The 24,135-nt window shown below is 45.0% G+C and overlaps 1 protein-coding gene across 2 annotated transcripts in view; it reads left to right on the plus strand.

The window, feature by feature from the left end:
• MED26 (mediator complex subunit 26) overlaps window positions 1-24,135 on the plus strand; it is a 51,425-nt gene that overhangs the window by 13,626 nt on the left and 13,664 nt on the right. The window lies entirely within an intron of this gene.

Consider the following 24,135-nt stretch of genomic DNA (forward strand, 5'->3'; position numbering starts at 1 on the left):
TGCCTGGTACAGTGTCTGACTTGGATTTAGTCACCTAGGTGAGGGAGCTGATAGTATTTCTCTATTAAAAATTAGAAAGAGTGAAGGAGGTTGTCCTTACCTGAGGACTTGGAGCTGGAAGGAGCAGAGAGGTGATTTTAATCCTATTAGTGAGTAATAGATTTGCAGATAGAATTCAGTGTGGAGGGGCAGGATCTCATTCAATCCTAGTGAACAACCCTGCCTAACAAATCAAGTGTTCATTGTCTTTGGTGTCATCTTTATAAGGGTTATGTCTTTGTAGGGACTTTATCTTTGGACCATTAACAGAAGCAGGAGGGCAGCAGCATCAACTCTTAACTGTGTGCGCATTCTGTGCTAGGTATTATCCCATTGAATGGATGAGCCTAAGGCTTAGCCAGGGTAAATTGCTGGCCACTGCAGAGCTGACCTCAGAGCCTTTGCATTTCTCCCAAGGCAGCACTGTGCCCACTGCAGGGTGGAGAGGAGTGTGTGGGAATACCTGCCAAGCTCTTTCCTTCCCTTGCAGAGCACTTTCTGATGGAGATGGTTGTCCTCATGGCTACGTGCACTGACTGCACTGTCCATATGGTAGCCACAGCCACGTGTGGATAGTGAGCACCTAATGCCTTGGTGGTAACACCAAGGAGCTCATTTTAAAATTTCTATTTAATTTTAATGCCCATCTGAATTGGGCAGCACGCTTCTAGGGCCTCATCACTTGTGCTTTGAGTAAGAGCTGGGGACTATGCTGTGTTTTTTCCACATGGGGGTGGGATGGCATGGGGATGCAGAATATGGCTTCTGTCCCCTCCTCTTTCACATAGCCTGGTTTCTCTGATACCTCTGGACTCCTTAGGCTAGGTCAGCTCCATTCATGAGGTCTTATCTTATGGAGAAGAAGGTCTTCTCATTCTTAAGTATAGGTTGATGAATGAGAAATCCTCTGAGCCTCCTCCCAAATGAAAAGGAAAGATGGATGGATGGGCAGGCAGACAGAAAGAAGGAAAGAAAGAAAAGTATTTAACATGCAAGTTTTTGGAGTTAGACCCGAATTCAAATCTATATAGCTCTGTTTCTGAGATGTTTGTCCTTGGACAAATTACATCAGATTTTTGCTGACCATCTGTCAAACTTGCTGTCTTCTATAAAGTGATGACAAGCCCTACTCCACTGAAAGGTCAGTAGTGCCCTAAGGGAAATTGCTGGGTACTTTATAGACACTGAACTCATATAAGTCCCTTCCCTACTTTTCTTAGGGATGGGGGTGGGGGCAGTTATTCCCCTGGATGAGTTTGTAGATATTTAACTTGGTTTTCACAGATGCTGTTTTTTCCTCAAAGATAGTCTTCCTTTTAGTGTGAGCAGTTACCAGACAACATTGCATAATTTTGCACATTTCTAAAAGCTCCCTGGGGGGAAGCAGAAGAAATTGGTTGTAGAACAAAATCCCCAACTTGTAGAAGGAAAGGCATACTTCTTTGGAAGATGTGCTTGGGTTGGAATTCCCATCCAGGTTTAAAACCTGCCTGAACTTCTCTGAATCCCGCTGTATTGTGGTTGCAGACCAGGGAGGGAAGGGATCCAAATAGAAATGTGTGTGTGTGTGTGTGTGTGTGTGTGTGTGTGTGTGTGTGTGTGTGTGTGTGTGTAATCGCCTGTAGGAAGCAGTATCCCTTGAGTATGGGAAACTTAACTCAGAACTAACAATCACAAGATCCCAGAGACATCACCAGACAGAGAAATGTTGATGTAATTAAGAATCAGAAAATATACCTTGTACTCAAACATGTGGGAAGAATGACATTGGCAGGTAATCAAGACTGGGCTGTTAAACTGTCCTGTTGCTTGTTTATATCTCTTGGTGTATCTCCCACTCTACCCACCCTCATCCCACACCACCCTGCTCTCAGGACCCAGGAGCAACTTCATACTTACCCTTTTGGAAAGCATGTATGTGGTCACATCCTTTCATCTAGTCTGTTTACTCTTGGACCTTTATTTACAGATGCATGGATGATTTTTAATAACAACGTTAATGGATATATTTATGTAATAATAATTGTTAGTATCATTAAGTCAGTGGCATGGGAGAGGCAAACATGGGAGAGGAAACATAATGCATCCAGAGTCAGATAACGTAGAGCTGTGAAGAACAATCTTGAAGGCTGTGTAGAAAAATGGACCAGGCTTGCCATGATGAGAAAAAGGAGCATTTTTATCAGTCCAGCACAACTAGAACTTTGGGTAAAATGGGAAGCATTCATGGGGGGCAGTAGGGACAGTTTTTATTTTTGTTTTTCCCCTGCTCCATTGTCTTTTCAAGTAAACAGTTTGTTTTATTTTTTTTGTCTTTTTGCCATTTCTTGGGCAGCTCCCTTGGCATGTGGAGGTTCCCAGGCTGGGGGTCGAATTGGAGCTGTAGCCGCCGGCCTATGCCAGAGCCACAGCAATGTGGGATCCAAGCTGAATCTGCAACCCACACCACAGCTCATGGCAACACCAGATCCTTAACCCACTGAGCAAGGCCAGGGATCGAACCTGCAACCTCATGGTTCCTAGTCAGATTCGTTAACCACTGAGCCACGACGGGAACCCCTCAAGTAAACAGTTTAAATAAAAATTAATTAATTAATTAATTTTAAAAAGGAAAGAAAAGTAGACTGATTTAGCCTGAAGAGCACTCAAACTATTGAGAGCCGTCAGACGTGGAGTGGATCGTGGGGCCTGTGTACTGCAGCCAACAGAGAAGAGAGGATTATTTCCTCTCTCATGCCTTTCTGGGAGGTTGAGAGCAGGGGTGTGGAACTCTTTACCCAGTCCAGCAGTAGTATTCTTCATGCTTTCAGAGGACTGGGGTCCAGCTCACCAGGACAGAGAGGGTATACGTGGACTTTTAAATTTTCGTCATTGCGTTCAGTGCAGCGGCACTTGTGGCTCTTATTAAAGCCCTAGAGTAATCTGTGCTTCCTCCTTTTTTCTACCTAGTACACCCAGTCCATCTGTAAGTCCTGGTGACTCTACTGTCAAAATGTATCTCCATTCGTCCTCTTTTCTCCATTTTTTGTCTACTACCCTCTTGGAAAACTTCCCTCTTACCCCTTCCAAACCAGTTATCAGATCACACCACTCTTTGTCACCTAAGATCCTGTGCACTTAGAATAGACATCCCCACTCCTCATTGTCATGATCTACAGGTGCTATATGACTTGGATCTTTCTCTCTTTTCTCATCTTAATTTAAATTTCCTTCTCCCTCATTCATGACTGTCCACATCCCCAGATCTGTAACTTCAGACTTCTTCAGGTCTCACTTGGTCACCCATTATGAAGAGCCCCGTCCTCTCCCTGCTGTCACACTTCCTCCAGATTCTTTCAGTTCATGGCACACATAGGAAATATGGTATTCAGGCAGTGCACTGGGAAACTTAGAAGTGGGACTCGGGGAGTTCCCTTCGTGGTGCAGTGGAAACGAATCTGACTAGGAACCGTGAGGTTGCGGGTTTGATCCCTGACCTCGCTCAGTGGATTAAGGATACAGTATTGCTGTGAGCTGTGGGGTAGGTTGCACACGAGGCTCGGATCCTGCATTGCTGTGATTGTGGCGTAGGCCAGAAGCTGTGGTTCTGATTAGACTCCTAGCCTGGAAACCTCCATATGCCACGGGCGCAGCCCTAAAAAGCAAAAAAGAAAAAAAAAAAAGAAGAGAGACTTGGGGGGAGGAGGGATGAGCAGTACACCTCTTCAGTATAGGTATAACAAAAATAAAGTGTTAAAGTCAGAAATTGTATTAAATATTGAATATTAAATATTCTTCTGAATTTCCAGATAACATTATTGATTTTCATAAAAGAGAGCACAGTGTTCAAAAAATAACTTTTATATGTTAGGTGGTTTGGGAGTGTGTTTTTGTTTTGGGCTGCATCTGTGGCAAATGGAAGTGCCTGGGCCAGGAATCAAACTCAGGCCACAGCAGCAACCTGAACCACTGCAGTGACAACACCGGATCCTTAACCTACTGTGCCACAAGAAAAATCCTTTGTTTTGGGGTTTTTTTGTTTTTGTTTTTTGTCATTGTCGTTTTTGCTTTACTTTGATAATCACTGTGGAGCAATTTTGTATGCATGTAGAGATGATAAAACTTAGAACCATTTTTTAATAAACAGTGATTTATGAGTTGGTATCTAAAGAATCCAGGTTCTTGGAGTTCCCTCTCTGGTATAGTGGGTTAAGGATCTGGTGTTGTCTTTTCTGCACTGAGGGTTCGATCCCTGGCCCAGTGCGGTGGGTTGAGGATCCGGTGTTGTCACACCTGTAGCTCAGTTTCCATATCTGGCCCTGGAACTTCCATATGCCATGGGTAGGGCCAAAAAAGAAAAGAATCCACGTTCTTCCCTCTTTTCATTTTTATGTAATGTTAAATTACAGTAATGCAAATAGATTTTAGTTTTATTCAAACTTTATTTCAAGTACTTTGAAGTAATGAAGAACTCTAATTTACTCTATGTGGCGTGCCTGTAAATGTTCGACAGCTGGTTCTGCAGGAAAAAAAAAGTATGCATATACATAATTTATAAATTCTAATGATAGAATAGCTAACAGACAATTTACAAGTAATAACGAAACACACACTTTTAATTGTCAGTTCCATGTAGCCAGTTGTTTCTCACAGACTGCTTTTGTTTTTTTGCTGAACTTTTGAATCTGTAGTCAATTTATGAATGTAGTTCTGACATGAATGTTGACTGATATTTTTATGTTAACGGGTCAAGTAATGCCTTTGCTGAATCAGATAATAGTTTTCAAATGCTGGAGGAATATTTCCTCAATTGTTTGTGCTATTCCTAATGTAACATCTACAGACATGACACATTTTTAAGTTTAGTCTGCATAATCAACATTTTCTTAAGTCTAAACCCCAGTAGTTGGCAGACTATTGCTGTCAAGGGCCAGATAGTAAATATTTTCAGCCTTGTGAATGGTACAGTCTTTGTCACAACTCTGCCTTTATGCATAGCACAGAAGCAGCCATAGACAGTTTGTAAACAAATGAACATGGCTGTGTTCCAATAAAACTTTACATATATGGGGTTTTTTTGTTTGTTTGTTTTTTGGTCTTTTTGTCTTTTTGCCATTTCTAGGGCCTCTCCCACGGCATATGGAGGTTCCCAGGCTAGGGGTCTAATTGGGGCTGTAGCTGCTGGCCTACACCAGAGCCACAGCAACGCAGGATCCCAGCTGCAACTGCAACCTACACCGCAGCTCACGGCAACACCAGATCCTTAACCCACTGAGGGAGACTAGGGGTCAAACCCACAACCTCATGGTTCCTAGTCGGATTCATTAACCACTGAGCCACGACGGGAACTCCTTTTTTTCTTTTTTTAGGGCCGCACCCGAAGCATATGGAAGTTCCCAGGCTAGGAGTCTAATCAGAGCCACAGCTGCTGGCCTTTGCCACAGCCGCAGCAATGCCAGATCCAAGCCGCGTCTTCAACCCACACCTCAGCTCACGGCAATGCCAGATCCTTAACCCACTGAGCAAGGCCAGGGATCAAACCTGCGTCCTCATGATACTAGTCAGATCAGTTTCCACTGAGCCACAATGGGAACGCCTGCATATATATTCTTTTCAGATTCTTTTCCATTCCCCCACCACAAAATTTTTTAATGTATTTGTGTTCCTTTTTTCTAAAAAAGATTAAAACTCCAATTCAGCAATGCTCCTATGTCAAAGATGCAGCAACATAGTACAAAATCAACTCATTTTGGAGTTCTCTGTGGCATAGTGGGTTAAGGATCTGGCATCACTGCAGAAGCTCAAGTCACTGCTGTGGGGCAGGTTCCACCCCTGGTCTAGGAACTTCCACATGCAGCAGCTTTGGCCAAAAAAAACCTCATAGAACATTATCTTCATCTTAATGCAACACTGTTGCAGTAAAGCCAGCAACTGTTTGCATTTTAATTTATACTTTTGGAATCAGTTCAAACAGTAGCTGAGTGTCTCCCATGTACCAGGTACTCTACTGGGCACTGGGAGGGGGTCCTTAAAACTATCCATTTGAAGATGATTCAAAGAAATGGAAAGATATCCCATGCTATTGGATCGGAAGAATTAATATTATTAAAATAGCCATATGTCCCAAAGCAATCTACACTTACATATGGAATGTAAAAAATAATACAAATAAATCTAAATACAAAACAGAAACAGATTCACAGACGTAGAAAACAAAGTTATGGTTACCAAAGGGGAAATGAGGGGAGGGATAAATTAGTGTGGGTTTAACAAATACACACAACTATATATAAAACAGATAAGCAACAAGGACCTACTGTTATAGCACAGGGAACTATTTTTAATATCTTGTAATAATCTATAGTGGGAAATAATCTGTAAAATAATACGTATGTATATGTATAATACTGAATCACTTTTCTGTACACCTGAAATGAACACAACATTGTAAATCAACTATACTTCGATTAAAAAGAAAACCTATCCGGATGAAGATACCTCTTGAGAAGTAAAAGAGAGTGCTAAAAGTAAATTACATTTTTTAAAAAATGTGCATTTATAGCCGCATCCAAGGCATATGGAAGTTCCTGGGCCAGAGATTGGATTTGAGCCACAGCTGCAGCAGTGCCAGATCCTTAACTGGGGCTGGGATGCACACCTGTGTCGCTACAGAGACAACACTGGATCCTTAAACCACTGTGCTACAGCGGGGACTCCTAAAATATTTTGACTACAAATGGTTTATTAAAAAGCAATAAAAATTCCATTTAAAAACTATTTTTAATGTAAGTCTAAAACTGTTGAAAAGATGAAAAATCCAGGACACATGTTAAAACAGATAGGATGCCAAGTTAACTAGGCAAGGGTCACCCCAGATCTCAGGAATATGGCAACAAAGTGGGAGGTTGTTTCCACTGCTCACAGGAACTTTTTTTTTTTTTTTTTTTTTTTTTTTTTTTGCCTTTTGTCTTTTTAGAGCTGCACTCACTGCATATGGAGGTTCCCAGGCTAGGGGTTGAATCAGAGTTCCAGCTGCCAGCTTACACCACAGCCACAGCAACGCAGGATCTGAGCCATGTCTGTGACATAGACCACAGTTCACGGCACTGCTGGAGCCTTAACCCACTGAGCGAGGCCAGGGATGAAATCTGTGTCCTCATGGATACTAGTCAGATTAGTTTCCACTAAACCACAACAGGTACTCCTCACAGGATCTTTGTAAGTGATACTTATTTCAACCAGAATCCTGTTAAATGGAATCTAACTCATTCCTTCTCCTTAGACACTATGTCTGCCTATGCATGTAAGCACCTTTGTTTTTCAGGAACTAGAACACAAACCTTATAAGCACCAACTTTGGAGCCAGACTGCCTGTATCTGATTCTGGCTCCATGACTTACTATCTATGTGGCCTTGGGCAAGTTACCTAACATCTTGGAGTTTTACTGCCCTTACACAGAAAATGAGGGGTAGTAATAATATCTGTCTCCCAAGGCTATCGTGAGGATTAAGTGAGTTAATACATGTCAAGTGTCTAGAACGATACCTGGCACAAAGGGCTGCTTGTGCAGTTTTATTGCTGTTAATGTCTACCATGAACCTGACGCTGAGCATAAATAGAGGTAATTTGTGAGCAGGATAGAGCTCAAGGATTTGCAGCACTTCCTAGTACAGTATTTTTAAAACTTTAATTAGCCACACAAATACAAATGGGAATTTCCTATAATAATTCAGATGTGTGATTTTTCTAGAAAATTCAGAATGCTGCCAGGCAGGAGATAACTAGCTGCCTACAGCAGCTTTCAGCTGGTCAGTCCCAACCATTCCTTTATCATTGCATTTTTCACAATGGCTGTGTTTCACAACTGGCCCCCAAGATTCCTGAAAGCTTCACCACAGGCTGTCATGGGCTGGTGTGAGCTGGCTCCAGTGCACTCCTGTGTAGAGTCCCTACCCCTATCCTGCTTGGATCTGGGCTGCAAGCCACAGGCTCATTATCCAAGATGGCATCAGTGCCTCTGCAGCTGGCTTCTGGGACAGTTCTCTTGGTTTGAGTGTCTCAGAGGCTATGCTCTGAGCCCCTTGTGGGTGCTTAATGAGCCAGTGATCCTAAAGATAGGGCGGGGCCAGCATTCTGCCCTAGACCCTTTGCTGTCTTGGGAAGCCTTCCTCTAGCCTGTCACACTATTTGTTTTTTCATAGCTTTCAGTACAGTCACCTTGTCCTGATTGCTTGTCTGTTGCCTGCCTTCCCTGCCATGAATATAAATCCCTGGAGCTCCTGCTTCCTGATTTCCACCTCAGCACTTGTACATTCTTATTTTCTTGGTAAAAAATACCTTTTGAATGAACTCTGATGTCTTTTCTCTGCTGGCTGCAGCAGTTACAGTATGCAGTCTAGATGGTTTTGGCTCCCACGCCCAAGGCTTTCCTGATGTTGGAGACAGCTATTTCTTCTCAGTGTGTGCAGGGCGCCCTTCTCCTTGGAAACAAGCAGCTCCGTCTTCTGGCTGTGTTCTCCTCACAGATCTGAGTCACTTTTGATAATCTTACCACTGGGCTGTAAAAATTCCTCTAGGTTTCAGCAAAATGAATGCCACATTTGCTCCCTCCCTCCCAAAAAAAAAGACTGAAAACCTACAAGCATTGCATCTTGAGACTGCTTTATGCTGACCATTTGGGCCTCATTTAAGGGGCCACAGGCCTCTCCTTCAGAGAGGATCAGTGGTCTCTCTCCTGCCCAGCATTGCTGCTTTACTGGGAGTCACACTGCTTGGTCAGTGAGATGAAGGATGGACTGAGTGGGCAGACTTGTTTCATTCCTAATTAGACGAAGGTGTGCGTTCTTTGGCGGGGTGGGGGGGGGGGGCAGAGAAATAGCAGCCCCAGAGAGGCCAACCCATTGCAGTCTCCCAACGCTTTTGGCCCAGGTGTGTGGAGTCTGGGTGATCTGCTAAGGGCAAGGTGGAACCGCCAGTTTGTCCATCTCCTAGCAGGGAGGCAGAAGTGAGGGAAGTATGTGTGCCAGGTATGGAGGAAGGAGGACAGCTGGCCCTGCTGAATGACAGATTGTCTAGGAGCTTGATAAGGAGACATGTGAAAAGGTGCTTTGTTAGTACTAAGGGCTCCATGCATCCTTCAGCTGTTCCTCTCTGAGGGGCTTCCATTTGCAGGATGAGCCCTTTAGCTGCTTTGCCCCTTTCCTCTCAGCGCTGCAGAATCTGCCTGCTGCCTTTCTGCCTGAGCCTCTTCCACCTGCTCCCCTCCTCTCCTCTACTTTCATCACGCCATCACCTCCCCACACATCATTCATCTGAGCCTCTTCTCTCCTTTCCATTAGAGCCAACTGGCATCATTGTGTTGGGGGAAGGTGTGGGGGCAGCTGCCGTGGGCTGCACGTGGGTGCCAGCAAAAGTCAGTGGTTTCCTGTGCCTCCTCCCCAGGGGACAGACAGGCTCTTGGATCTGTTTTACATCCATTCTTTCTTTTTGTGTGCTTTTCTCGTTCACCTGATCATCAGGGCCTTCAGCCCACATCTCAGTCTGAAGAGTTTAAATAAAGTGACCTTTCTTGAGGTATAGATTATGTAGTAAAGTACACCTATTTCTGGTGTATCTTTTGCAGCGGAAATCCCTCATTAAGTGAATAACTGATGTTTGCATAGTGCCATGCTGGTAGCAGAGTTCATTTTTTGCATTTGTCTTTCCTTTGAATAAAAAGCTTCTTTTTTATTTATTCATTTATTTATTTATTTGTCTTTTTTGCCATTTCTTTGGGCCACTCCCGCGGCATATGGAGGTTCCCAGGCCAGGGGTCAATCGGAGCTGCAGCCCCCAGCCTACGCCAGAGCCACAGCAACTCAGGGTCTGAGCCTCACCTGCAACCTACACCACAGCTCACGGCAGCGCCGGATCGTTAACCCACTGAGCAAGGGCAGGGATCGAACCCGCAGCCTCATGGTTCCTAGTCGGACTCGTTAACCACTGCACCACGATGGGAACTCCCAAAAGCTTCTTTTTTAAAGGAAAAAATTTATTGGAGTGTAGTTGACTTACAGTGTTGTGTTAATTTCAGGTGTGCAGCAAAGTGGATCACACACAGACACATATATATATACATCCCCATTCTTTTTCACATTCTTTCTCCACATAGGCTATCGTAGAGTACTGAATAGATTTCCTTTTGCTATACAGTAGGTCCATGTTACTTACAATTTTGTCTATAGTAGTTTGTGTATGTCAATCTCAACCTCCCATTTTACCCCTCCCCGCAGCATTTCCCCTTTGGTAACCATAAGTTTGATTTTGAAACCTTTTGTTTGTGTTCTGTTCTTTTGTATTATTTTTATTACATTTTATTACATTATCATATTAGTGATCTCATGATATGTGTTCTTCTTTGATTTAATATGATAATCTCTAGGTCAATCTCTGCTGCTGCAAATGGCATTATTTATTTTGTTCTTTTGTGTGGCCAATTAATATTCCATGGTATATATGTACCACATCTTTATCCAGTTTCCTGTTGATGGTCATTTAGGTTCCATGTCTTGGCTGTTGTAAGTGGTGCTGAAGTGAACATTAGGGGGCATGTATCTTTTTGAATTATGGTTATCTCTGAATATATGTCCAAAAGTGGAATTTTGAGATCATATGGTAGCTTTATGTTTAGTTTTTTTTTGTTTTGTTTTTGTTTGTTTGTTATATGAGTAGTTTTTTAAGGAAACTCTATACTGTTTTCCTTAGTGGTTGCACCAATTTACATCTCCACCAACAGTGTAGGAGGGTTCCTTTTTCTCCACACCCTCTCCAACATTTATCGTTTGTAAACTTTTTTTTTTTTTTTTTGTCTTTTCTAGCACCGCACCTGTGGCATATGGAGTTCTCAGACTAAGGGTCAAATCAGAACTGTAACCTCCAGCCTACGCTAGAGCCACAGCCATGCAGGATCTGAGCCTCGTCTGCAACCTACACTATAGCTTACAGCAACGCTGGATCCTTAACCCACTGAGCGAGGCCAGGGATCAAGCCTGCAACCTGTGGTTCCTAGTCAGATTCATTAATCACTGAGCCACAAAGGGAACTCCTGTTTGTAGACTTTTTGATGATGACCATTCTGACTGATATGAGGTGATAATGTCATTGTAGTCTTGATTTGCATTTCTCTAATAATTAGTGGTGTTGAGCATCTTTTCCTGTGTTTTTTGGCCATCTGTATGTCTTTTTTGGAGAAATGTCTATTTAGATCTTATGGCTTTTTTTTTTTTTTTGGCGTTTTTTGGCACCCGAGGCATATGGAGGTTCCCAGGCTAGGGGTCTAATTGGAGCTACAGCTGCTGGCCTATGCCAGAGCCACAGCAACTCAGGGTCTGAGCCTGACCTGCAACCTACACCACAGGTCACAGCAACCCTGGATCCTTAACCCACTGAGCGAGGCCAGGGATCAAACCTTCAACCTCATGGTTCCTAGTCAGATTTGTTTCCGCTGTGCCACGATGGGAACTCCAGATCTTATGACCATTTTTTATTGGGTTGTTTGTTTTTGACATAAAGTTGTATGAGATATTTGTATGCTTTGGCAATTGATCTCTTTTTGGTCACTTTGTGAATATCTTCTCCCATTCTGTGGGTTGTCTTTTTTTTTTTTTTTTTTTTTTAATGGTTTCCTTTGCTGTGCAAAAGCTTTTGAGTTTAATTAGGTTCCATTTGTTTATTTTTGTTTTTCTTTTCGTTACTGTGGGAGGTGAATCCAAAAAGATATTGCTGCCATTTATGTCAAAGAGTGTTCTGCCTTATTTTCCTCTAAGAGTTTTATAGTATCTGGCCTTACATTTAGGTTTTTAATCCATTTGGGGTTTATTTTTGCACATGGTGTAAGAGAACATTCTACTTTCATTCTTTTATATTTAAGCTGTCCAGTTTTCCTAGCATCACTTATTGAAGAGGCTGTCTTTTCTCCATTGTTTATTCTTGCTTCCTTTGTTGTAGATTAATTGACCATAGGTGCATGGATTTATTTCAGGTCTTATATCCTGTTCCATTGAGCTATATGTCTGTCTGTGTGCCAGTACCTTACTGTTTTGATAACTATAGCTTTGTAGTATAGTCTGAAATTGGGGAACCTAATTCCTCCAGCTCTGTTTTACTTTTTTTTTTCTCAAGTTGCTTTGTCTTTTTCAGGGTCTTTTGTGTTTCCATACAGACTTAAAGGTTTTTTGTTCTAGTTCAAAGCTACATTTTGATGAGCTTTGACAGATTCATACACCTGTGTAACTACTGCAGTTGAGGTATAGAATGTTTACATTGCCTAAAAAGCTCCATATTCCTTCCCCCCTACTTGGGGGCCACAGCCATCTCCAGTCACACCATCATTAACTACTCCCACCCACTTATGGTGTATATCTGGTGTTGATCTTGGTTCTCTCATAGTGAGAGGGTGGTGCTGTTATCATTGTCCCTAGACAGCAGGCCAAGTTTCATTGTCTCTTCTGTCCATGAACTCTCCATCCCCTGTACCCCCTTGTGCACACAGTCATCCATCCCACAAGCCTCAATTGGTGGTCTCCATTGCATGCCATCCTGAGTCCTCCCTAAATCCCTGTATCCCTTCATCTTACACCCATCCTATCCTTCACCTCATCATCTCACTCCCTAGGGCTGGCCTCCCCCTACAGTTTTGTCTCCGTGCCTTAGCTGGGGGTCCTCCACCAGGCAGCTGGAGCCAGCTATTTAAAACTGGAATCTGAACATGACATTCCCTCCATCTGATGGTGTCATTCCCTGCTTTGAGCATGGTGTGGGATCCATGTGGCCTTCCTATGCTGGCTTCCCACCTACACCCCCAAATCTGTTGTTCTCTGTATTTGCTGTGCTGCTGTGTGCCCCTGACCCTTTGCTCCTGCTCTGCCCCCAGCTTAAAATGTGTCCTAACTCTGCCCTATAGACTCCTGCATACTCTTCAGGCCTCCTCAGAAAGGCCCTTCATCCCCCTTCTTAGAGGCTTTAGAGCACTCTGAACCTCCCACGGCCCTGCCTGCCTGCGCTGTTTGAAGTTTACTAATCATGTGTCTGCTGGCTAGGCCAGGAGCGCCTTCAAGGCCGTGGATGTGCTTTATCTGTGATTTTTGTGAGGTAGCCAAGTGTGTGGTAAAGAGTCAGTGCTTAGGAACCAGGCTACCTGAGCCCCAAATTCAGCTGTGTGACCTTAGCAGATTAGATGACCTGTCACTTACCTTCCTCGCTGTAAAAAGAGGCTGATAGAGCCTTAAACATCAGGGTGATAATAGAGCCCCATGCAAGAATTTCTTAATAAATGTAGTGCCTTAATTGGCCTTTTTGTAAAGGATCCAGTTCTTTTTCCTAGTGTATCTTTCAGCAAAACTTCTACAAGCAGGGCCTGAAGGCTTATCATTAGGAGTAGCAGACTGGGGAGGGGGACTGCAAGAGACCTTATACTTGGGGTGGGGGGCAGCCACTGTGAGAGGTACAGTGAGAAGGCAGCCTTGGAGGCAGAGAACCTGAAGGAGCTGATTTGGGCTTTGAAAGTAGAGCTGACAGGTTGCAGAGCGGGGGTTGCTGGATAAAACTGAAAAAGAGAGACGGGTTCTCCCTGCATCCCAGTGCTCATTGGATAGCCTGCCAGAGCTCTGGGTTAAAGAGGATTCTGAGGCCAGATCTAGGTTCAGAAAGCAGGGGACCCCTTAACAGTGGTCAGTGTTTGACATTGACACCAGCAGGGTAGAGGCTTATCTGTTGTCTCTTCATCCTGCTTAGTGGGATCCCAGCATTAGGTCAAGAGGGGGACAGATGTGGGGTCCCAGGGTATGGGCTTTGCACACATTGTCTCCACTCTTCAGAGCATCTGTGGGCAGGATGGCACAGTCCTCCAGAGCACACATCATGGCCTTGGCTCAGAGGAAGGAGAGTGACTCTCCTTGCTCCACTTCAGGGTGCTGCGACAGATTCGTGGTTCCAGTCTGAGGCTCGTGGGGGAATGGAAGAAGTGCCAGCAGCATGTAGTATGGGGGCCTTGGATGCAGATGGGCAGCAGGGGCTTCAGCCACATGACTCAGATGAGCTCAAGCCCATCCTCAGAGGTAATGAGAACTGCAGTCCAACTTGGCCCCTTCACTGCAACCCCCCTGGGGCCCCCCCAGCCTCACAAGGCAAGCCAGGCTTCTGTGTCACTGGCACCAGTGGCCTCTGCCTGCCTCTTCCTCCTCACCTCACAGTTTCCTTTTACTTCCCCACATCCTGGGGCAAGGGCCATGGTCCAAGAAACAAGACAGATGGGAAGGAATGGACAGCAAGCCATGGAGCTCCATTCAGGGCCTCACTTTGCCCAGGATACCCAGAGGAGTGTCCAGAAACCCCGCTCTTGCTCCTGGTACCCTTATTTCTTCTGGTGGCTGCTCTTTTTATGTATTTTTTTTTTTAGGGTTTTTTGTTTGTTTGGGGGGTAGGGGTGTTGGCTGCACTTGCAGCATATGGAAGTTCCTGGCCAGGGATCAGACCTGCACCATAGCAGCAACAATGTTGGATCCTTAACCCACTGCACCACAAGAGAACTCCCCCTGTTTCTTTTTGGAGGGATCCAAGAGAGTGATGTGGGAGATGGGCTAGGTCTGCTTCTGCTATTCCTGCTGCAAATCTGCTGGCCTGCCTGGATTCCCAGGAACACCTCCAGCCCTCTGCCATCATGCCCTTGCAGGGATGTTAGAGCCCTCCCTGGGTAGAGTGACAGTCGCACTGATACTGCCTGTCTCCCCAGCAGCCTCTGAGTTATAGTGGGGGAAGGGGCCCAGTTCTTCTCTCCAGTCTCTGTGCAAGGAAGTGGCCTGCACCTGCCTACTCATGAAGGCCAAGACTGTGGTCAGCAGCTGTGGGCAATGTGGCCTCATTGCTGGTCCTGGATGGTTGTGTGCACTGAGTTCCCTTCCCTGTTGGCAGTCAAGGGATAGATGATAAGGGCAGGATAACTGCCCCAACACTTGAATTCATGTTGCCAGACAGGTGGGCCTGTCTCTTGGTGACCCTGTGCAGGGAACACCAGATTTGGCTTTACTTTCTTTCTTACCTTTGTAATGGGGTCATTGCATTGTGTAGGGTGGGAGTGAAAAGTAAAGTTGAGGCAGTACCAATTGCCATAAAGTATTTGAACCCTAAGGCAGAGTTTAACATGTGGGAATTTATTTCTGAGGGAAAAGTGAGAGAAGGAAGCCGTATGTGTGAAGATAATTGCTGCACTAGGAGAACCCGGAAGGAAATGGGGTGCCCAGCAGTTGGAGAAGGTCTAGGAAATTATGATGCATTAATGGGACATTTAGCTGTTAAACAAGATCATTTTGAATATTATGTAGCAACAGTATTCATGATGCAATTTCAACTAAATAATTGTTGCAGGCTCTAGGCAAGAGCACGAAAGCCACCCAGAGAATCATTGCCGTGGCATAGACTGATGGGGGCTCTAGGGGCTCAGGAGAAATGGTGCTGCAGAGCTTGGCCTCTGGGGTCAGATCTGAGGCATAATGTTGTTATATGCCTTCTGGGACTGTTGGGATTCAAGAGTGACAAAAGTAATGGCCTAGAAGATGCTCTCAGAGGAGAGGAAGAGAATGGGTGGAGGAGAATGCCAGATACTTAGGGCAAGGAGCTTGGGCACCATCAAACCTCAGGTCCCTGTTGGTGACCCTGGTCAGATGAGGTTGGTCTGCATAAAAAGTTATGGGGCCAGATACAGGCATGCTCAGACAAAGTGGGCTCAGGCCCACCATATCAAGGTTGAAATTATGGTCCAAAGAAGACATGCCTAACGGGGCTTGTATGAGTGGGTTTATTTGGAGGTGAGAGAAGCCCCTAATGGGCCTCCTGCTCCGCGGGATCCTACCCTACCTCCAAGGGTGGGGAGGGATGGAGTCAGCCAGTGGTATACACACCCTTTGCACCTTTAAGATGCAGAAGTGCCACCAGATGGGTTCAGAGTCAACACCTGGGCCCCAGATGCAGCTGTGGAGCTGCCTGGGTTGGGATTGCCCAGGCAGTGGAGAACTTGAGTGAGAGAGGAAGGCATCTTTCTGGGCTTGTGCCTTAAGGAAGAGGAAGACAAGGTTGTGGAGGTGTGCCAGGATCTGCCCAGGGTCTGAAAGATAAGATGAGTCAGGGCTGAGGGCCCTTGGCTTTGGCGAAAGGTCCCCTGGGCAGAGCAGTTTTGGTGTAGTTACAGGTAGGAATCATGTAGAATTTGCTTTTAATTTCCTTTATAAAGTTAATGTAAGTTTTAGTTAAAACTTGTGTGCTGTTTCCTTGCCTAGTTACCATGGTCAGTTGTATTTGGTACCTACCTGTATGGTGATGGTTGAATGGGGAAGAGCAGACTTTTTTAAGTTTTTAAAAATAGATTGAAAATAGTGAGGAAGTAGTGTTAGCAAATGATACACAGAAGAAAATACAGTAATAAGTGAAATCCTCCTTGTTCCCATTGCTCCTTAATGTTCTTTCCGTAGTGCATTTAAAACAAAGAAAAGCTGCTGTGGTGCTTCTCCTGGAACCCAACTGGGGTCCCACCTTGGGGAACCTTGTGTCTCACTGCAAGGCTATCCTCTGACATTTAGCCATGGAGTGGGCTCCTCAGGATCGATTTTGCCACCCCTTTCCCCTTGGGATGCAGGTGGTTCAGGGTGAGGGAGGAGGTGCTGCTGGGGGTCCATGCCGGCCAGCGGGGACTGCTTTTGGGTGATGAGGCTTTCCTGAGGCCCCCTATCAGGGAAGGTTGGGAGGAAGCAGTTGATTTAGCTTTTGGTAGCAAGAGGCCTTGGGAGCCTCCTCCCCTGTGCCCTCACCTTCTTTCTACCAGCAACCTTCCACTAATCCACCATGCCAAGCAGTGCTGTCACCTTGTGGGTCATACTGTCACCAAGTTGCTAGAGTGGATTGTGATGTTTGGTTTCCCTGTTGCTTTAATGTTGGCTTCGCAAAAATTGACTTTCCTTCTCCCTCTTTATGTAACCCTTTGGAATCATTTCAGGTGGGCAAGAAGATAATTCGGAGACCATATTCATAGTTGTGGTAACTCCTAGGACCACTGCATTGAACATGGGAGACTCTCTCCAAAGCCATTGGACCCGGTTGAGCAAACATATTTGCCCGGAGAAGTAACAGAGTCTGTGCCACCCTGAGCACAGCCCTCTCCTGCCCTTGCCTTAGCTTTTCCTCTGCTGGCTGCCTAGGCATGGTGCTCTTTGCCTTGACCTCCATGGGAGTATGTGAGGAGTACTAAGACTCACCTCCCTGTTCCCATGACCCTTGAGGGCATGGCGGTTGGTGCAGGTGACAGCTGGAAGCAGGACGAGGCCTGTTTGCTCTCCAGATACTAACTTTGTGACTGCAGATCCTGACTTGCTAGAGAGAGACCCCTGAGATGTTTATAATGGAGTAAACATGGTCCCCAGCAACCAAGAACAGTAAGATGGGACTTCATTTATCCATCCTTCCATTCATTCATTCATTCACACTTGAGAGTAGTAAGGGTCTAGCTCAGCTGTCTGGAGGGAAGTCACAATTTTAGACATTTAGTCAGAGGAGCTTTATATATTGGAGAAAACTTCAAAGAGTGAGAGAGAAGAAGGTGTCAGATGTCCTGAGGCTCTTTTCTTGTCAGGAGGATAAGATACAGGGTATCGTTCACACCAGCTGTTTGAAGGGAGAACAAACTGCTTTTTTTGCCTAAGACTTTATGCAGATGTTAGTGGCCACCGGCCTTTTCCACATGAGCACTAGCTCCCTCTCTTGGGTCTCCAACTAGTATGACAAAACCCCACAGGCAGGCTGAGGAGGGCGTGTGTTCTGAAGTTCAGTCCTCAATGGCTAGTGAGCCTTTCATTTTACAACCTGTAAAACACTGTCACCCAGCTTCAGCCACAGAGCTTTCCCTGATGGCTGGGGCCTAGCTCTGAGCCAGGAATCACCTTTCCCAAGCCCACAGTTAGGATGTGCAGTCTGTTGGATGCACAGGTGTTATGGGGGCAAACAGAATGTGGAGAAAGAAAAGCTGATGAGGCTTGGTTCCTGCTGGAGCCCATTCTGTTACGAGGAGTGCATTATACATGCATGCATTTGTGATGCAGTCCTTACGATACCCCTAGGATGCTAAGGCATGACAGGTTTCTTCATTTTACTTAGGGGAGAAACAACTTTCTGCCCCACCCTCCACCCCAGGGAAGAGTGAGCTTGGGTTGGTCTTCTGATCCGTAACCTCTGGCAAAGAAGCATTCCTTCTCTTTGCCTCCCATCCCTCCTCCTTTTTCCAGGAACTTGTATCTGTCCTCTGCCTCCAAGTTGTTTTACAGTTTTATTGAGGTATAGTTGACATACAATAAACTGTGCACAAAGTGTACAATTAGATGTATTTTTAATTTATAAACCTGAGAAACCATCACCACAATCATGATAATAAGGCTATTTCCAAAAGCTTCTTCTTGTCCTGTTGTAATCTTCCCTTCAGCCTACCCCCATCCCCAGGAAACTGCTGATCTACTTTTCTGTCACTGTAGATTAACTTGCTTTTTCTAGAATTTTATGAAATTATGCATTATGAACTGTGGGGTAGGTTGCAGTGTGGTGTAGGTTGCAGGCATGGCTGTGGCTGTGATGTAGGCCTGCAACTGCAGCTTCTGATTCAACCCCTGGCCTGGAAACCTCCATATGCCACAGGTAGGGCCCTAAAAGGACCAAAAAAAAAAAAAAAATCTGCCAAAATTCTTCTAAGATGAGTATACCGTTTTATACTCCCACCCCACTAGCAGTGTATGAGAGTTTCATTTGTCTCATATCTTTGTGAGCATGCGGTATGGTCAGTCTTTTTAATTTCAGCTATTTTAATAGATAGGTGGTGGTATCTCATGGTGGTTTTAATTTGCATTTTCCTGGTGACTGATAATGTTGAGCATGTTCAAGTGTTTGTTTGCCATGTACATCTCTTCTTTGGTGAAGGATTTTAATCCGTTCAACATTTTGTCAAGTGATTTTTTTCTGCATCAAATCATATGCCCATTTTTTTTCTCTTAGGTTCTTTGCCTAAGTAGTGAGTTGAAAGAGGTTTTTAGGAGTTCCCTTCATGGCTCAGTGTTTAACCAACTCCACTAGGATCCATGAGGATGTGGGTTCAGTCCCTGGCCTCGCTCAGTAGGTACAGGATCTGACATTGCCATGAGCTGTGGTGTAGCTCGAAGATGAGGCTCAGATCCCATGTTACTGTGGCTGTGGTGTAGGCCAGCAGCTGTAGCTCCAATTCAACCCCTAGCCTGGAATCTTCGTATGCTGTGAGTGTGGCCCTAAAAAAAAAAAAAAAAAAGGTTTTTATATATTCTTTATGCAAGTCCAAGTCCTTTCTTATATGATTTGTGTATATTTTCTCCCAGTCTGTGGCCTGCCTTTTCATTTTCATAACCGTGTCATCTTAACAAAGAGCAACGATTTTCATTTTGATGAAATCCAGTTTGTTTTCTCTATAGTTTGTGCTTTTTTGTGTTGTATTTCTAAAGTTTTGCCTTTTAAACCCAAGATCACAGAGATTTTCCTCCTAGTTTTAACTTTTTTTGTAAATGGTTTTTATTTTTTCCATCATAGCTGGTCTACAGTGTGCTGTCAATTTTCCACTGCACAACAAGGGGACCCAGTCACACATACATATTATATATACATTCTTTTTCTCACATTATCGTGCTCCATCATAAGTAGCAAGATATCTAGTTCCCAGTCCTGCACAGCAGAATCTCATTGCCCATCCATTCCAAAGGCAATAGTGTGCATCTTTTAACCCCAGATTCCAAGTCTATGATTCTCCCTTCTGTGGAAAGGTTCATTTGTGCCATATATTTGTAGTTTTAACTTTTATATTTAGATTTGCGGTCCATTTTGTGTTAATTTTTGTGTATTTTCTGAGATAAAGGTCAAGGGTTTGTTGCTTTGTTTCACTGCTATTTTTTACATATGGGTATCCAGTTAATTCCAGCACTATTTATTGAAAGATTTTTTGTCCACTATTGAATTACCTTATCATCTTTGTTAAGAATCACCTGCCCATGTATGTGTGTGGGTCTGTTAATGAACTCTGTTCTGTTCCATTGATCAGTTTGTCTTTGCTCCAATATCACATTATCTTGATTATGTAATTTTTACAATCAGATAATGTGAGTCTTCCTTTTTTTTTTTTTTTTTTTTGTCTTTTTAGGGCTTCAGCCACAGCATATGGAGGTTCCCAGGCTAGGGGCTGAATCAGAGCTACAGCTGCCGGCCTACACCACAACAACAGCAACACCAGAACCAGCTGCCCACTGAGTGAGGCCAGGGATCGAACCTTTGTCCTTATGGATACTAGTCAGATTCGTTTCTGTTGAGCCACAATGGGATTTCCCAGTTTTCTTTTTTATAAAGTTCATTAGCTATTCTAGAACCTTTGTGTTTCTCCATGAAATTTGGAATCAGTTTGTCAATTTCTCCCAAAGACCCTGCTGGAATTCCAATTGGGATTGCATTGAATCTGTTGATCAGTTTGAGGGAGAATTGAAATCTTAACAACATTGACTCTTCCAATCCATTAACTTAATTGATGCCTCTCTTAATTTTTCTCAGCCATGTTTTATACTTTTCAGTGTTAAGGTCTTATATGTCTTTTGTCAAATTTATCCGTAATGACTTCATATTTTAAAATTGCTGTTAAACAGAATTGGTTTTTTTTCCATTTCTGAATGTTTATTGCTTGCATATAGAAATACAGTGGAATTTTATATTGAATTTGTGTCCTGCAGCCTTGCTAAACTCACTTATCCTTATTTTGTAGATTCTGTAAGATTTTCCATATAGACTTTTGTTATTTATGAATAAAGACAGCTTTATTTACCCCAATCTGGATGATTTTCTTCCCTCAAATCTCCTGTCAAGACTGAGTCGGGGGCAGGGGGTGGGACGGGGGGGCGGGGGGTAAGCACACTTCCTTGTTTTGTACCTATTCCTTGGGTCAGGGGACACATTAAGCTGTTCACCATTAAGTATGATGTTGGCTGTGGATACTGTCAGGCTGAGAAAGTTCTCTTATATTCCTAGCTTACTGAGAGTTTTTGTCAGGAGTGGTTGTCCAATTTTGTCAAATTTTTTTCTACATCCATTGAAATGGTTTTTTGACCTCTTAATACGGCAGATTACATTGATTTTTTTTTTTTAATGTTATGCCACGCACCCCCTCCCGCCTTAATTTCTAGTCTTTCCTAGCTATCTTCATTTCTGGAGTGGGCATGTAGAATTTTACTTATCTGAATTGTTCCACTGCCCTCCCTTGAGCCAGCTATCCATTTCTGCCCTGTCTACGACTTGCTCATGGCCTATTGCGTGGCGGCAGGCATAGGCTAACTGCACAGGATTAGCAGGTTAGGTTGGTAATGAAATTGCGGCCAGGTGTATAACGGGTGGCTGGCTTCCTCATTGAGGAGGTGACATAGCACCTACTTTGGAGGTTTGTGGTCTCAGGAGAGAACCATGATGTTGTAGGAGATAGAGGTCCCCCACCCAGGCTGCTGTCCAGTGATGCCCAAATGGTGGGTGCTGCCTGCCTGCCTCCCTCCCTCTCTCCAGTAACTTTGGAGCTTGCTCCTTCTTGGGGACGCTGACTGCTCCATGCTTCTTCTGTGGAACCTTCAGAGCATCCTGTTTTCCCCAGACTAGCCCCTGCCCAGGGTAGGAGTGTGTGGACGCATTTCTCTGTGAGCTGTGAAGCACAGCACATGCTGGGTGTCTCAGAGGTAGCCTGAGCTCCTGGCGTGGAGCTCTCATACCTTGTTTTTTGGGACCCTCAGAGGGTCTGTGCTGCACTGGGAGGGTGAGAGGCAGGCTTGCCGTCACCTGTCCCTCCTCTTTAATCCTGGTAGCTCTTGTGTCTGTTTCCAGGATGGGACAGCCTCTAAGACCAATTCTTCATTAAAGTATAGTGTATATCCAGAAAAGTGTGCAAGTCATGTTTTACATCTCAGTGAATGTTTGTGGAGTGAACACACCCCAGTAACCCCCTCCCAGGTCAAGAAATAGAGTGTCTCCCCAAAAAGCCGTTCTTGCTCCCTCTGCTATCCTCTCCTCAGCCCCAGCTTCCCCAGCTTCTGTTAGAAGTCCATGCCTGCTTTTGAGCTTCCAGTCTAATACAGAATGTATTCTTTTGTAACTGGCTTTTTCACTTGACCTATGTTGAGATTCATCTTTGATGTTGAATGGATAGACTGTGATTTAGTCATCCATTGTACTGTTAATGGCCATGTGGTTGGTTTTCAGATGGGGCTTTTCTGAATATGTCTGCCCTGATCATTCTCAGTACATGTGTGCTCATGTTTCTGTTGGTCCCTACCCCAGAGTGGAATTGCCGGATCCTGGGGTATGAGTTCTATCCTTAAATGATGTTTGACACAATGCAGTGACTTAACCTTCCTGTTCCCCATGACAGTATCTTTGGTTCTCTGCAGTGATCCCTGTTGCAGGAATGCTCACTGAAAAGGTCCCCATGCCCACCGCTGTTCTTCAGCTCCACACAGAGCCCAGGGCAGCTGGGAAGGGGAAGAGGTGGGCTTGGATCTGACCCCTCTTGAGTTCAGTCTCGTGACAGGCTCCATGGTGACCCCTCTTTCCTGAGTGCTTACTCTATGTCGGGCACTGTCCTGGGAAGGGGGTGTCTCTTGTCCCCCTCCCAGAGGTCTGTAGGAAGCTTCTATCATCCTCCCACTTAGTGGCTAAGTGGGCTGGGTGGGTTGGCTCACCTTCTGTGTACAGTCTTCTGTGGTACTCTCTGCCCGGAAACACATGATACAGAGCTCACACAGCCTTTTAGGCCATGTCCTGCCTGATTGCTCTTATGTCATGCAGGACAGGCATGCCCACCCTCAGTTACCTTTAGGGCCTGGTGAGTTTGCAGATTTCATGGGTTCGTGTTCTGTGGAAGCGGACAAGAGCTCCTCTGTACTTAACCCTGCGACTTGCCAAATGACTTAACCAGCATGACCCCCACCCAGGCTCTGACAGTTCCTATTAACTCTTTTCATTTCCACCCAGCTTAGAACAGACATAGGTGACCCCACATGGAGTGCCCAGGAAAGTGAGGGCCGCCAGACCCTGTGTGTCAATCACATGTCTGTAACACTCATTGCTTACCACAGAGGTCGTGATCATCATTTGTGGGTGTGGTCATTTTTACCCATCGAGGCTTGGCAGCCTCAGGTTATTGGGCCAGTTCTGGGCTTGAGGCCCTCTGAGAAGGAGTAAGTCCTTGGTTCTCTTCTCCATAGTCCTTCCCTTGTCCTAAAGGTGCCTGCTTGATGTGCCACTTTGGTGCTCCTGCAGCCCAGCTGAGCCTCAGTTTTGATGTCCCACCTGTTGGTTCTGTGCTTGCTGTTTCTATCCATGCCTTAGGACTGGGCCAAAACCAGCCCTTCCTGTATCCTCCAGGCCTGCAGTAGGCGCTCAGAAAGCATTTGGAAACTTGTTGAGTAGGATTCTAGGATGTCACCTGTTCTCAGGATCCAATAGCCCAGGAGGGCAGACTGGCAGGCTCTTGGGTACCACACTGGGTACTGCTGCCTTGAAAGGATCTTACAAACTATAGAGAAGCCTGGTGGACAGTGTGCAGGGTCCACCTGGCCTGACCTCTGTGGGTACAGTCTCCCAGAATGGCAGTCACTGTACCATTCAGGATCTACAAACATGATCTCTGGTTTTCCCAACATTCCACCCAGGCTTCCCAGCTCATAGAGGAGGAGCTGGACTCAGGTTGGTGGCCAGTATTGCTCTAAGTCTTAATTGGGCCAGCATTGGAGGCCGAGTCTGAGCTAACTGCTTCTCTGTCCAGCCCCAGTGCCAGGTGTTTTCATTGGCAACTTGGGAGTGCACTGCTGTCACTTCACTGTTTCACTTAACATTCTCTTGGAGCTTGGCCCCTGTCACTTCCTAAAAAGCTGGCTCGTTCTCAGTTTGGATTAACTATAGTCTGCATACAAGTGGGCCAAGCGCTGTGCACACCCCTCCCATAGGCGTCTTATCTTGCTCAGCTGGTATTCTTACTGGCTGTTCCAATGAGAGCAAGGCTGGGAGGG

Source organism: Sus scrofa, chromosome 2, assembly GCF_054392235.1.
Source record: "Sus scrofa isolate SSC_HxYL_T2T_F1_AM1 chromosome 2, Sscrofa_HxYL_maternal_Yorkshire_Landrace_v2.0, whole genome shotgun sequence".
Lineage (NCBI taxonomy): Eukaryota > Metazoa > Chordata > Mammalia > Artiodactyla > Suidae > Sus > Sus scrofa.